The 14,555-nt window shown below is 45.1% G+C and overlaps 1 long non-coding RNA gene across 1 annotated transcript in view; it reads right to left on the bottom strand.

Annotated features, from left to right (window-relative positions):
• LOC138300710 (uncharacterized) overlaps positions 1 to 14,555 on the bottom strand; it is a 179,503-nt gene that overhangs the window by 51,057 nt on the left and 113,891 nt on the right. The gene's annotated exons all lie outside the window — the stretch shown is intronic.

The raw sequence follows: 14,555 nt of genomic DNA, 5'->3' as shown, positions 1-14,555 counted from the left end.
GATGGGGGGTAAGTGTGCTCCCAAGGAAGTCCTGGTGTGCCAGGCAGTGGTTCAACCGCAGGGTGGTGACCCTGGGTTGGATGACCAGGTTCAGAGGGTAACCTCTGACCTGGTAGGGGGTAGGTATGCCCCCCAGGAAGTCCTGGTTTGCCAGGCAGTGATCCAGTCTGTGGGTACAGACCCTGGATTGGGAGGCCAGGTTAAGGGTGTCCCCCCTGACCTGGAGGAAGGGGCTACTGCTAACAGTGCCCCTACCATGTTGTCTTCTGGGGGGGTCACTCCTAGTTGGGTGGTTCAGGACCCCAGAAGAGAGGGCAGGGGGAGGGAAGCCTCACCCCTGGCCCTGGTCCAACCTGAAGGTACAGACCCCAGGTTGGAGGATCAGTTGCAGGTTAACATCCCTGCACTGATGGAAGAATTGTGCAGGACTGTTTCTACAAGCACCCTGACAGTTTTTGACTCTGGGGGTGCCGCTTCTGCAGGGAGGGTACAGAGCCCCAGAGGGGAGGACCAGGGTCAGGTTGTCATCCCTGACCTGGTGGAAGAGAGAGTGGTCAAAGGGTGCCAGGCACCTGGGGCTACCACCCCCCACTCTCCACAGTCACAGTGGTTAGAGAGGCCTGAGGTCGGGCTCTCATCCCTGACAGTTGTCTGGGGCCACTGTGGCTTGCTGTCCTGGTGGACAGAGTTGCCCCTGGGGGGGGGAGGACGAGAGTCACACCCCGGGGGTGGAGTGGGCAACACCACTGTGTTGGCCCTGGTGGTACTATCTGCCCATTGCAATACATCTGTGAGCAAAGTAAAGTTAGGTGTTGCACAGATGGTGTCTGTAGATGTGGAGAAGGGTTCCCCATGGGTTAGCTTAGTGGGCCCTGAGAGTATGGACAGAGGGATCCAACTGGAGTCAGGAAGGCGTAGAACTGGAACATGCCCCTGCTGTTGTGGGCCTGGGTCCCTGTTCTATCGCCCCAATCAGGGAAGTACATCAAGGTATTGATTGTTCTCCCCTGGCTTTAGGCTGGTAGGGGGTCGTGTTGGACTTTTGCTTATGCAGGGTCATCCCCAGACTTTTTTGCCTCCTGCCTCCTATATTTTTCTGACATGTTGCTGTTGGCTTTTCAACTCTGAGCACTTTACCACTGCTAACCAGTGCTAAAGTGCATATGCTCTCCTGTTTAAATTGTATGTAAGTGGTTTATCCATGATTGGCATATTTGATTTACTAGTAAGTCCCTAGTAAGGTGCACTAGAGGTGCCAGGGCCTGTAAATCAAATGCTACTAGTGGGCCTGCAGCACTGGTTGTGCCACCCACATAAGTAGCTCTGTAATCATGTCTCAGACCTGCCACTGCAGTGTCTGTATGTGTATTTTTACACTGTAAATTCGACTTGGCAAGTGTACCCACTTGCCAGGCCTAAACCTTCCCTTTCCTTACATGTAAGGCACCCCTAAGGTAGGCCCTAGGTAGCCCCAAGGGCAGGGTGCAGTGTATGGATAAGGTAGGACATATAGTAATGTGGTTTATATGTCCTGACAGTGAAATACTGCCAATTTCGTTTTCACTGTTGCAAGGTCTGTCTCTCTCTCATAGGATAATATGGGGGCTACCTTTAAATATGATTAAAGTGTAGATTCCCCTAGAGAGTAGATGGACAGGTGGAGTTTGGGATCCCTGAACTCACAATTTAAAAATACATCTTTTAGTAAAGTTGATTTTGAGATTGTGCGTTTGAAAATGCCACTTTTAGAAAGTGAGCATTTTCTTGCTTAAACCATTCTGTGACTCTGCCTTGTTTGTGGATTCCCTGTCTGGGTCAGTTTGACAGTTGGGTTGTTTTTCACCTCACACCAGACAGTGACACAAAGGGAGCTGGGGTGTGATCTGCATTTCCTGATTAGCCATCTCTGCTAGGAGGGAGGGGTGGAGTGGTCACTCTCATCTGAAAGGACTGTGCCTGCCTCTGACAATGCTGTCTCCAGCCCCCTGGTGTGTGTCTGAGGCCTTGCCTGGGCAAGGCAGGATTTCACAAGAAGGTGTGAGTCCCCTTTGAAGGAAGGTGACTTCAAAGACTAAAATGGGTATAAGAAGGGCACCCAAACTTACAAACTTTAGAAACACTTCTGGAATCAAGAGGAACCTCTGCCTGGAGAAGAGCTGATCGCTGAGGAACAAGTGCTGCCCTGCCTGTGACTGTGCTTTGTGGAGCTTTCCTGCAGTGCTGCTTCTGCCAGAGTAAGAGGGCAAAGACTGGACTTTGTGTGCCTTCCATCTTGAAGAAGAAATCTCCAAGGGCTTGATGTAGAGCTTGCCTCCTGTTGTTGAAGTCTCAGGGATAGCAAAGACTTCTTCCTGCCAGCACCTGGAGTCTCAGGAGAGACCCCTACTCTGCTCTGTGGTGCCCTTCCAGTTCCTGGGACCCTGAAAGGAGAGGCTGGCAGCCTAAGGACAAAAATACACGCACCGCGCACCGTGCGGAGAAAAGATCGACGCAAATCCGATCGCGGCTGAGAAAACGACGCAACGCCGGCTCCGCAGCTGAGAAACGACGCCGCTGGAAACGCGACCGGAGAATCGACGCCCGGAGCAGGAGAAACGACGCGCAGCATCGCTGACGAAGGCTGAGAGATCGCAACCAGCGCCGCGGGACTTCGGACCGTCGCGTGGCTGGCTTTTTCGACGCGCCTCGCCGAGCCGAGCTGTTTTCGACGCATATACCCGTGCAGGGTTATTTTCGACGCACACCGCCCGTGCGGGGTTATTTTTGCCGCAAACCAGGTACATTTACACGCTAGCAGCGCTAGTGTGTTGTTACAACTACCTAAAGACTCTTTTTATTTTAAACCTTTTAAAAATCATAACTTGACTTGTGTATGTTGGATTTTTGTCGTTTTGGTCTTGTTTTGTTTAGATAAATATTTCCTATTTTTCTAAAACTGGTGTTGTGTCATTTTGTAGTGTTTTCATTAAGTTACTGTGTGTGTTGGTACAAATACTTTACGCCCAGCACTCTGAGGTTAAGCCTACTGCTCTGCCAAGCTACCAAGGGGGTAAGCAGGGGTTAGCTGAGGGTGATTCTCTTTTATCCTAACTAGAGTGAGGGTCCTTGCTTGAACAGGGGGTAACCTGACTGTCAACCAAAGACCCCATTTCTAACACTGGCCCTGTTTGCCTGGCGGGACTGGAATGTCCAAACAAAGTCCAAACACTGTCCAATAAAGCCGCCCTCTTGGTGACGAGGACGGGATGAGGGGTAAACAGGAAATGAGAGAACTGGAGGCCTGGAAAAAAGGGAATGGTATAACTCTCTTTGATCACCTGAAGAACCCACTGGTCCTGGATCCTGGGGACCCAAAAGTCCAGGAAAAAAACAGACGACATCCCACCAGATCTCTGGCATAGTCAGGAGTGCTGCAAAGGGCTACCCTTGCGACCTGCAGGAGGCAAGGGGCAGAGGAATTTTGGGATCTAGGCTGGAACCTAGACTTATTAAAAGAAAAATTGGGCCGTTTGTCCTTGTATTTGCCCACACCCTTCTTCTTCTTGTCTTTGTTGTACCATAACCCTGCAAGGCTTTGATACTTTTGTTCAAAAATAATTTCTGAAAAGAGATTCTTATCAGAGCTGCCATGGTTACTGAATAAATGACTCTCAAGAAGTACAAGTGTCTGTCTCGAAGTAAACGTAGAAGGCATTTTAGGTAATAATGTTAATTTAGGCAGTTTGTTATCAGGTCACTGTACACACAGGGCATCATGGTTCGTTCATAGGCATTAGAAACATAAAGGTAGAATACATAACAGAACTAGAGTGAGTGCCTGCTTAGGTCCCGGGGGGACTGTTGCCCTGGGGGGACTGATGAGTGCCATTGCAACCAGGGTTGGAGTCTCAGTGGGAGGCACAACATCCAGTTCCTGTGCAAATCACTTTTTCTCTCCGTGCCTGTGAAGTGCTCAGATCCCTTCTTTGGGGTTCGTGCGATATGTAAAGTAGCAAATCAGTCGAGAAAAAAGTTCCGAAACCAAAGCGAATGAACACAGTAAATGGGCCTTCGGGACAATGATAAGAGCAAACAACAAGGAACAAGCATTGGCAACTGCAGGAAATAGCAGTACAGCCACTAGAAACACAGGAAAAGTAAGTGGCAAGCCCAGGAACCAAAGAAAAGCAAAGAAAGAACGGTGGTGGGATCTAAGCCCCTTTTAAGATTCATATTAAATACAATAGTTTTCACAAGCACAGTGCAAGCGCTGCGCAGGTGCAACTTAAAAAAAGGCTTGTCAAGGTGTGGCAAGAGGATGAGGATGGTAATTTCCCATTCCCTGAGTCTAAACTCGTAACTGCACTGTACTGGACCGATTTTACCGCACAGTAATGATAAACTCACATGTGAATTTCTAAAGTAGTTCATTCCCTCCACCCCCTATCATGAAACTCGTGATGCGTTCCACAACAGCTGTTAATTTCGTGTTAAATCCAATTGGAATAATAGAGATGAGCTGTATTTGTGTCCAATGAAATACAAAAGTAAAACAGCAAATACAAAATAGTATCACTTCTAAAAGGCACTTTAAGAGTATTTTAGCGCTGTCTAAATTATTCATAACTGACTACTGAAGCAAAGCGAGACAGACATGGCTCGGCAACTCTGCGAGAGACTAAGAGGTTTCACGAAAAACGTCGTACTGCGAGCACCCGTATGAACGTGACGTAGATCGATATCATGAAATCATATGGGTCTGGGATTCTCACCGTTGCTGTGCGAGAAGACAGCGCAACTATAAAAATGCAGAGCGCAAGAAGCAAGAACCAAAAACACAACATTTACCTGCAAGGATTGTGGACCCCGGATTATCTGCTGTAGCCTCTCTGTGGAACAGAATGTAGCTCTCAGACATAGTGTCGGTGAAATAAGTACTACATCCCACCTTGCGACGCTTGCCCAACCTTTGTTTTAAATACCTAATTTGATTGGCTTCCTCAGCTCCTACTGCACATATTTTTCCAACTTCCTGTGGAATTTGTTTGCCATTGCACAATAGATGGTTGATTGTTTGCTTGCTGTTTTGTACTTTCATTGGCTCATTTTAAGGAGCACCCGGAGAGACTGTAAATGACTAACACGATTTAAGGGACACATGCTACCGGAACAGCTCTTTATTTATTCGTGGGGGAAATTCTGCTCATTAAACACCAACCGGTTCCTGATTGCGTCTTAACGCCTCCTCGTCTTATTAAGTTTTTACGACACGCTTTCGTCACGTTTAAACAAACACACAAGCTATACATTGAGAGATTGCCTGCTCTCCTTTACGTTTTCAGATACACGAAAACATTGCTGTCCTCTCAAATAACATATATAAAGTGTACTTTCCTGATTGTGATATAAAGGGGACTTCCTGTTTATTCAACGTTTACAGACTGAAATCTGTGAAAAATAAGCCAACTGCTTCATGGGATGTAAGCATGCTTACTGTACTACCAGGGCAATCCAATTGGCTTTTCCTTAACGCATATATCATCAAAAATAAGTGAAAGACTTACTCAGCAAAATCTGACTTGCTGGTGGTCTACCAATGGAGTAAAACTGAGAAACTAGTGGATTTCTTGCCTAGACAACAGGCAATTGCTTGTGTTTTGGGCTGTCCACGTCTCCATGGACACAGGAATTCCCTTTTGCTTCCATTTGTGAGTTAGAATTTTTTTAACATGAGGACCTCTTCTGCTTGGTTGAAAGAGTCGTCACTATTTCAAACAATCGGAAAATGTCCTTGTGGGACCATTCTGAGCAGCTACTCAGACCAGCCCTCACAGGAACTTTCGGAACTACCAGGGACTTGTGTGTATGTCGGTAATTTCTCAGTGGTCCGTGGACCTTTGCAAGGCTATTAGCTGCAGTTTGCCTTCTTTTTTAGCTCATAGCCAGACGTGGCTCCCTCAAAATGGCCAAATCTCATTAGGATTTGCTTCCCTGTACCGCAGCCTACATCCAAAAGAAGCCACCCCTTCCAGCGGGGACTTGTCCATGAGAAGTTTGCTAGTGTTTGACAATACCCAGGATGTACTACTTCTGCACACATGTAGGTGTCTGCTTCTGGCACATCTATCCCATTTACCCATATTTGTGCCAAAACATGAAATTCCTGTTTTTTTTTATTTTTAGAATCCACGTAGTATGCCTCTGTGAGAAAGTATAGCACTTTATTACTTGTTTTAGAGCTCCTGTTTCACGGCCAGAGAAAGCCCTAGCACCAGAACCACAATCAACAATGAACAGATGAGAAAACAGAGAGATTGCATTAGAGAATCTAGAAACCTGTCTCTGTAGCGAAAGCAAGCTGAAGTGGTGGTTAACAGGATTGCTAAGAAGCCGAAGAATGGGCCTCACTACTGGCCGATCACACCACCACCACTGCTGCACTTCATGCTCTCTCCTCAGTATATTGTGCTTTAAAAAGAAGTGGACAACATCAGATCAATTCACTTGTTCTACCACAGAGGTGTCTGTCCATAACTGACTTAGCAATGAGCAGCACTCGATGACTTACAAACCTGTGATGAGGCAGTTCACTGGTCAGGAATTTGACTTTTTACAGTCGAGCACTCCGAAAGTTCCAATTAGTTGTGCTTTTGGTTTCAAGATGGAATTTTATTTGTCAAGTGCATGCCTAATGCCTGTGGGTTTCCCTCCCCCTTGCTCTGAGGCCCTGTGCTACTTCATGGATTCGGCTGTCCACACTACATGGAATCAGTTGTTGTCAAAATCCAGTACTTCACTATGTTCTCTCTTCGTGGGTTGGAAGAGCACTCTTGTCTGTTCTTGTGCATTCACTGCCCTCTCCCGTTTGGCAGTGAGACTCAGGGTGTCATCAGAGATCTGCCAGTTTCGTGACTTCAAGTTCAGCATCATCCAGAAGTTATTTTGGTCACTGGAGCACAAAGTCGAGGCTTGTGTTCATGAAAATTAAAAGATTCTGGAGAAAGAGGAAGAAACCCATGGTTCTATATCGGAGTTGGAGGGTGAACTTGGCTTTGAAGAACAGGTCATTCTGGCTTTATAGAGGTTTTGTGACATGACTGCCTTACAAAACAGAAAGAAGGCCAGCACCCTGAGACCCTCACGCAGCTCCTTGAGACCTTCACAGGTGATTTGCTGTGCTTTATAAGTCCTGATTGATTGATGAAGGTAAAGTTGACTGCCGTCATCAGTGTGAGGGCTCACCTGAACATGGCCATTGGAATTCTGCACAGGTTCCTCTAACAATGTATCAGTAATTAAATGTGACACGCCTGCCACTTAAGTGTCAGGGAGTGAAGGGATGGTGCAATATTAATTTAATCTGTTGTGAAAATATTAACAATAATTCTTGAAGCACTTGCAATAAGGCTTGCAGTGAAAGATCTAGGTCCAGTTTTAGGAGGGCGTAGTGCCTCCTTACGCCACATTAGTTTCAGTTTTTTTACGCTAATGTGGCCCAACGAGGCAAAAATCGCCACGCCATATTTACAAAGTGGCGCAATGCCTGCACTGCACCACTCTGTAACTCCTTGCATCACAGTATGCCTGAGCCAGGCATAATGTATGCAAGGGGGGCATTCCCCTGTTAGGGGGATTGCAAAAGTGGTGCAGTGGAATCTAGGAGATTCCACTGCATCATATTTTGCGGCTACTTTTAAAGCCTACACGGAGCAGGCGTTAAAAGGGGGCACCCCATTGCTTTCAATGGGCCCCTATGTACTGTGCAGGATTAGCGGCCAAATTTTGGCGCTAATCCTACACAGTACATCAATAGAGTAAAATATTTAGACACTATTGCACCTACCCTGCGCCATGGTGCTCCGTATATTAAATACAGCGCACACATGGTCGCGATAGGGGGACGCTGAGGGGCGCAAGAAAAGTGGTGTTGCATTAGATGCAGTGCCACTTTTCTTAAATCAGGCCCCTAGTGTTTCTAAATGTAGGACCCTATATGAGTCACTAAGGTTACATGAAATTGAAATAAGGACCTCATATATCTGGGATAGTAATGGGCCTTTTGAAGCATGTAACATGAAAGGTAAGTTTTGCGATTGCAGCACTTAAATTGGGCAACACTAAGCCTGTATTAACTTTACATAAAAAAATAGCCTAGAAAAAACAGGTATATCCTGCAAAACACGTGTCAACTGTAATTGTAACCATGGTACAGCAGAACACACAGCTATTTGTAATTATAACCATGACATAAACAAACTTCTCTGTGATTGAATAATAAAGTAAGAAGAAAAGTTATGGAAAAAAGATTAAAGTGTTAACTAGATTGACTGAATTCATCTGTGCCTTACGTCTCTTTGTACACTAATTAATTAACATAGACATTTGAACCAATTTTGTGATTTCAACAAGAAGAAATGGTGAATGCGGAAATTGCATTAGTTAGCACCCGTGGGTATATGGTTTCTTAGAACTGGCTCCATACTCTGACCCAGAATTCTAACTACCCCTGGACTCGTCTATTAAGAATGACCAAGCAAATGAAAGCATCTCCCTGTGACTCAACAAATTGTTATTTGGCAGTATTCAAATGCTCAGACCCACCTGCATGAAATATTGGTAAGTTCTCATGAATGGTAAGCCACTATCAGTATTTTAGTTCAGGAAGGTTATAGCTGTGAGAATGACTGTAGTGGACAGTGGCAGTTATTACTCCGCCATCCATTTGGTTTTGTCAATGCTTGATTTTTATCCTTTTTAAAAAAAACAAATATTGTTATGGATGTTGTCAGATCCTCTTCACTCAAAACAGTGGCTAAAAGAAAACATACTTTTGCTCTCAAAAAGCACACATTGCCATATCAGTCTCTGTCAATGAATGGAACTGGTTTGTGTGTGTATGTTCTACTGAGAAAGAGCAGAATGCTGTCACTCACACTGAAGTTAGGCAATGTTTGAAGTGAGCTGACCCATTGTGCTGTGCTGTAGTTGGCTGAATAAAAATGTGAATGGCACAATAAAAGATCAGTGATGCTAAGGGCTGGAGAAAGGCCCTCTAAGTACGTATATTATAACTATAATTTTAGTCAAATCAAAAGGTTTTGGCTCATGCCAGACCCAACAAACACTGGCAAAGTCAATATGTTTTGCCTATGCGCAAACTATTGGCATTATCATTTTTTTTAATAAATGTTGCACAGCCGTGCAGGCTGCTGTTCAACATGCCCTAAAGGTAATAAAAACAAAGCACTATGGAGCGACCAGTATTAACAGCACCATTGCCTTTTTAAAATTTGCTTTAAGCCATGTTGCACAGCAGCCTGCACTGCTGTTCAAGAGCTTTGAAAAATATTAACAAAGCCTAATATCTCTGGGGGAGCATTTTTTTTTGGCACGGATGGGTGGGCCAGAGGGGGCATTAACAAAACGGATAATATACCTAACAAGCCAACCAAGGGAGTTACGTGACAGGAAGGAGGTAGCATCAAGAACAAACTGCAGAAGTTTGGTGTTCCGACACCCCATACCGCCATCCTGTTCCTGGCGGTTCGTCCGGCGGTATGGGGTGTCGTGGGGCCCCTGGGGGCCCCTGCAGTGCCCATGCCAATGGCATGGGCACTGCAGGGGCCCCCGTAAGAGGGCCCCACAAAGAATTTCAGTGTCTGCTAAGCAGACACTGAAATTCGCGACGGGTGCAATTGCACCCGTCGCACCCTTCCGACTCCGCCGGCTCCATTCGGAGCCGGCTTCCTCGTGGGAAGGGGTTTCCCGCTGTGCTGGCGGGCGGCCTTTTGGCGGTCGCCCGCCGGCACAGCGGGAAAGCCAGAATGGCCGCCGCGGTCAAAAGGTCATTCGGCGGTAACCGCATGGCGGGCGGCGACCGCCGCCCGCCGCGGTTAGAATCACCACCTTAGTGTTGTAAGCAACCTTGGGCTATTAGACACAATTGTTTCGGTGTGACAATTTCTATAACATAGAAAACTGTGTGCACTGGGTAGTAAGTTATGCACATGTGCTTGTTCTGCATTCTGAAGATGGTGTATCTGTAAAGGTTTCACCACAGTATGAAGGCTGCAGGTGGTATAATCTTTAGCACCTGCAAACATTGCTTTTTTAAGTGAATAGTGTCTTTCTTGCCAAGTGTTGCATAGTGTATACACTGTTCTAAGTAAATGCTTTTTAATAGTTTGTGGTGTGTTTCCCATGAGTTTTACCATCTGCAAACCGTGTGGTATAGAGTAAAGTCTCTCTATAGAGTCAGTGCTGTTTACAGCACCAACTTTTCTACTCATATCAACTTCATTTGTCAAAGTAGGTCCAGTGACTATCAGGGGCTCAATACAGATAAAAGCTATCCATAGTAGGGCATTGGTGTTGGAACAGACGTTTAGTATTTTTAGGAACGTAGCTTTCTCTGAATAGTTGTATACATATTGTATACATACTGAACAACATATGAAATAAGGGTTTCCCATATATCTGTGGTTGATTGTTAATATTAACTATGCTACCCATGAAATGCATGGTATGGAGTCAATGTGGCAGATAACCAATGCTTTCTACACCTAAGGGAGTTGTTTCTGTGATGGCATTAATGATGCCTCTTATTCTTCTGAGCTGTTTTGTACTTAGTTTCGTAGCTCTAACGCTATACCCATTTATAGAGCAATGTGCTAAAAAAACGCTTGGATGATGTTTTCAGTGATGTCATCAATGAGGTCATGTAATATGTCATCAGTGATGTCATAAATGATGTCATAGAACGTCATGAATGATGTAATATGTGAGATCATAAGCAGTGCATAGTGGAGGGTTTAAGTTATAGTTAGCGCTGCTAACTATTAACTGGTGAATTTCTGTGGGTATTTTTAGCTCAAAATGTTAATGTTGTCACTGACATATTCAACTAACAATAAAGTTACTTTAACCTTATATCTATATGTATTCAGTGAAAAAAACAAAGGCTAAAGTGATGTAATAGTTTGGTGTTTAAATGAGCTAACAACTTTTATAAAACAAATTACCACTGAGATCCCCAAGTTATATTTCAGAGAGTATTACTGCACCATCACCATGCACTGTTTATAACCCTACATGGGACATCACTCATGACACGTTAAATGACATAATTGATGGCATCACTGATGACATCATCCACACTACTGCCTCTCAGTTACTCAATAAATTGCTAGATTATTTTAGAAGGTAGTAAAGGGACCAAAAACATATACAGCTTACATTGACTATATGCACGTGTGCAGTATGAAATAGAAATAGTGTAGTACAAGAGACAAATCTGTTTTACAGTGCCAAAAGTTATATGGTACACAGTTTAACTACCAGCAATGCTAAGCGCGAACAGAGCTTCATTTAACAAGGTAGAGACTGAGCGCAACTATGTGAGTTGCAGTGCAGACATATGTTACAGATAGGTTGTATCTTAGGTCAAAGTCTTCTTGACAAAGTGACAATACAATACATTATTCGTCTGTGGATTTCTGTGCACCTGCTGACATTAAAGAATTGCCAAATAGTGCTGTCCACAACTTCAATGGAAACTGGGGATTTATAAGGTGCAGATGTTTATTTTCAGAAATTCAGTGAACATTCTGAGACATTAGACATATCTGGAGAGTGTACAATGTAAGGGGGACTCATGTGTAAATGTTTTAAATCAGAGTTTGATTGTAAGAGTTGTTCAAATGGTGTATGCCATTGTGCTCAATTCAGGTATATGTGGAGGGTCTTTTTGCAAACTACGGAAAGTTGTGTATCGAACCTGGTTGAGCATTGCTAATCAGTGGCTAATGCATAGATGTGAAGCCTTTGACTTACAATTCTATGTCAGGGTAGGTATTTAACTGGTATAATTCAAAAAGGTAAATAATGACCAAAACACTTTTACACAGTCCTCGGTGTTTAATTAATAGCTGACCGCATAAGCACCTGAATAGAGTAAAAAAAAAAGAGTATAATGTCCACTAAACCAGGGTGATTTAAGAGAAATTCTTCATATTCTGCATGTTCCAAAAGCACTATAGACGTAATACAAAATTGGGTCTAGGTGTATGTGCCTCGTTGAATACCTTCCAGTGCGAAAAACATGCAGCAATCTGTCACATTCAGTGAGTGATGTCGTCAAATGTGTCATCTGAGATATCAGTAAAAGTATCAATGACATCATTTAACTTGTCATGAGTGATGTAATATGTGAGATCATAAACAGTGCATGGCAGGGGTGCAAAGTACAGTTAACTCTCTGAACTATAACGGATGAATTTCAGTGTTTTTTGTTTTTTAAACACTAATTGCTATCTCATTTCAGCATTTAACTACACCTGTACCTTAACCTTGGGCTTTTTCAGTGAAATAAAGGGTTTTGTTAGGATAAGGTAAAATCTTATCACCATACTCAACTATAGCATCACTTTAAACTTTATTTTTTCATAAAATTTCTGGGCATTTTTAATGTAATGTAAGACCATATTACCATACCTAATTATAAAATATCTTTAACTTTGTATTTTTTTCAGATAATTTTGGGGATGTTTTGATCATATTTAGCCAAAAACACAATGTGCACAATCTTCTGCCATGCGCAGCAGGGGGTTATCCCATGCTCATCCCTGTGGGTGGCCAACACCCTGCTACACCTCATTTGGGCTTGCGCAGCAGGGGCTAGCCACTGGGCCTGGCGTCTGGCCAGCCCTGAACCCAAACCCCATAATGAGCCGAACTCCCTGCTGTGTATGGCCTTTGACCATGATCAGTGGGTGATTGGCCGCAGGCCCTACACCCATTCCCGCAGTGGACAAACAACCCTTGCTGCACACAGTCTTCAGCAGGGCCCCATCCCAAATCCATTGCAAGCAGCCAGTCGCCATTGAGCATGGCCTATGTCCAGCACAGTGACAGTAAGCCACAGTGTCTGCTGGCCCAGAACCTCCCACCTACCCTGTGTTGTCAGCTTGCCCCTTCCACTCCCATATGCCTTAAACTGTATGCCTTTGTGTGCTGCTCCATTGTCTGGGTGCTGCACTTGCCCTTTCTGTCTACCCTTCAGGGTCTTACTTCCCATCACTTCTTTCCCGCTCACCCTTTGCTGTCTGTGTGGTGCCTCTGCCCCTCTTGTCTGCCCTCTGTTGTCCATGTGCTGCCCCTTCTGCCTGCTCTTCATGGTCATCTTGCTGCCCTTGCCTCTCCTGCCTGCCCTCCATTGTCCAGTTGCTGTCCCTGCCCCTCCTGCCTGCCCTCCATGGTCAGCTTGCTGTCCTTGTCCCTATGCCTGCCTTCTATTGTCCATGTGCTGTATTAGAAATGGAGACTCTAGTTGGCAGTCAGTTTGCACTCTGTCTAAGCAGGGACCCTCAATCTAGTCAGGGTAGAGGAGAAACACACCTGGTTAACCCCCGCTCACCCCCCTGGTAGATTAGCACAAGCAGAAAGGCTTAACCCCAGAAGCAATGTGTAAGGTATCTGTACCAACACACACAGTAATACAGTGAAAAAAATACAAAATGGTCACCACAGTTTAGAAAAATAGGGAATATTTATCTAAACCAAACAAGACCAAAATGACAAAAAATCCAACATACACAAGTCAAAATATGAATTTTAAAAAGAATAAAAGTCTTAATCCATAGGAAACAGTGAGAACTTTGTTGTTACAAAAAGTACCTGGTTTATGTAAAAAAAAAAGCCGCACAGGTGAGCGTGCGTCAGAAAAGGTAGCAATGTGCGGATTCCTTACTCGCAAGTGCGGCCGTGCGGCGTTTCTTCTCCGGTCGGGTCAGCGATGCGTCATTTTTCTCCCTCGCAAGAGAGCAATGCGTCGATTTCCGGAAGGGCACATCGGGTCCGGGCAGGCTTAACGCGGATTTTTCCCACCCAGCGATGTTGCTTCGTTATCTCCAGCCGCGATTGGTAAATATTCCAGCAGCGATGCAGGCAGAGTGTTGATTTGAGCCGTGAGGCCGGTGGCGCGTCTTTTATCAGCCACGTTGTAGATGACGCGTCCAAAATTTCCCTGCACGGTGGACTGTGCGTGGATTTCTGTCCTTTTCCACCAGCTTAATCTTTCAAGGGCCCAGAGACCGGTTAGGGCACCATTCAACAGGGCAGGAGTCTCAGCAGAGAGTCCAGGTGCTGGCAGAGAGAAATCTTTGATGTCCCTGAGACTTCAACAACAACAGGCCAGTTCAGTTCAAGTCCTTGGAGATTCTTCATCAGTGGGAAGTCACACAAAAGTCAATCTTTGACCTTTCTCAGGCAGAAACGGCTACTGTAGGCCAACCCAGCAAAGCACAGTCACAGACAAAGGGGTAGTACTCCTTCTCTAGCCCTCCAGATCTTCTCCTTGTCAGAGGTTCCTCTTAGCTACAGAAGTAATCTGATTTTCAGGGTTTTTGGGTCCAATACTTATGGCCAGGCTTCAGACTCACACCAGGGGGTTGGAGACTGCATTGTGTGAGGGCAGGCGCAGACCAGATGGCTCATCAGGATATGCAGGCTACACTCCAGCTCCCTTTGTGTCACTGTCTAGAGGAGATTCACAAACAATCCAACTGTCAGTCTGACCC

This window comes from Pleurodeles waltl, chromosome 1_2, assembly GCF_031143425.1.
Source record: "Pleurodeles waltl isolate 20211129_DDA chromosome 1_2, aPleWal1.hap1.20221129, whole genome shotgun sequence".
Taxonomy (NCBI): Eukaryota; Metazoa; Chordata; class Amphibia; order Caudata; family Salamandridae; genus Pleurodeles; species Pleurodeles waltl.
Note: the sequence above shows the minus strand (reverse complement) of the source record. Positions and strands in the feature narration are given on the sequence as shown.